This window comes from Pseudophryne corroboree, chromosome 6 (genome assembly GCF_028390025.1).
Source record: "Pseudophryne corroboree isolate aPseCor3 chromosome 6, aPseCor3.hap2, whole genome shotgun sequence".
Classification (NCBI taxonomy): domain Eukaryota; kingdom Metazoa; phylum Chordata; class Amphibia; order Anura; family Myobatrachidae; genus Pseudophryne; species Pseudophryne corroboree.
The window spans coordinates 823,022,046-823,023,790 of NC_086449.1; positions in this window are offsets into that span (position 1 = coordinate 823,022,046).

Below are 1,745 nucleotides of genomic sequence, written 5' to 3' on the forward strand. Positions count from 1 at the left end.
AGTGGGAGATTGTGGACTGCATTTGGAAACCCCCCTCAAGAAATCCTGTGTTTGCAACTGATGTCGACCTTTTTAACCTGTCAAACATTTGTACCTGTGTACCCTAAGCACTGTTGACCTTTCATCTGTTGACCTTTTGTACCTATTGACCTAATGCATGTTGACCTTATGGCGTCGATCTATTGACTGTTGGCCTATACACTGATGATCTATCATCTGGAGACCATTACAGGGGGCAGGTGAGTAGGTCTGATGGCATGTGGGGAGGTCAGAGGGACATCTAAGGAGGCCTGATTATACACTATACATAAACCCATATGGTGACTTCCTGCAGAGCCCCAGCACATGAGGCTGGCACCACACAGAGACCGTCTCCCGCTGACAGGACGCTACAGTCACATCCAGACATCTATATATTGTAATAAACCTGAATTTCTACTCTCCTCCTAAATGATGCAATTTCTCCACTTTTACGTATTTGGGGAGACATTGGAGGTGATAGAGTAGGAGGACTACATGCCCGCATGACACTGGCCACACCCACCCTACACGGGCTAAATCCACACAGCACTGACCACACCCACATTGTACTGGCCACACCCACATGGCACCAGTCACACCCATACATCACTAGTCACGCCCACATGGTACTTGCCACACCCACATATCACTGGCCACACCCATATAGCATTGACCACACCCACATGGCACTGGCCACACCTACACATCACTAGTCACACCAACATGGTACTGGCCACACCCATATGGCACTGGTCACTCCCACACAGCACTGCCTCCCCTCTTTGCTTCTCACAATGGGATATACTTACTAATGTGTGAGTTTTTTCGAAGTGGAGATGTTGCCCATAGCAACCAATCAGATTCCAGCTATTATCTTCTAGAAGCAACTAGATAAATGTTAAGTGGAATCTGATTGGTTGCTGTGGGCAACATCTCCACTTCTAAAAAAAAACTCCCACCTTAGTAAATATACCCCAGTGAATGGATGTGGTAGTATGATGACCACCAGTGACCTTAGTGAGGACAGTCCTGTAGGTTACACACCACAGCTGTGCATTATGGGAAAGGTGACGGCTACGGGTGAAGTTATTGGGGTCCTGACAGCTTATCTCCTGTGAGAGTATTGCTCATGATAGAGATACAGTGGTAGCATTATATGTAAAGAAACAGGACTAGCCTGGCCCGGAGCACTGGGCGCAGTACAGTAGTCTATGAGATCAGCCCTAGAGGAAGACTGAGTATGTCCCCCTATGAGGTACTGTATTGGTGTCTTGTTGCCCTGGGATATGGCCTCAGCCAGACACATGACTTCATTGTCAATGACTTATGTCAGTCAGTGACTACTGGATAGAGCGCAGACTTCTGTATCACACACACCGCCATCCCCGAAGGGAGGAGCCTGTTACCTTATCCCATGCAGGAGACGAGGCGCTGATCCATAGTGTCCGCTGGTCGGGATCCTTTGCTGATCGCTGGGGAGGACCAAGTTGTGCATTATCCGGCTAACACAAGATGAAGAGCTGTGGGGTGTTCTCAGGCAGTAATGACTGTTGTTATTATTATGTGTTTCTTATGAATACATGAGAAATGATGTATCTCTATGATCTGTAAATACCTTTATAAGTCACAATGCTTAGTATAACAGATGGTGCAATAATTCATATATAATTGATGATATTGTGATTACACATAAATGCCCTTATAGTAACATGCATATTGTGTGA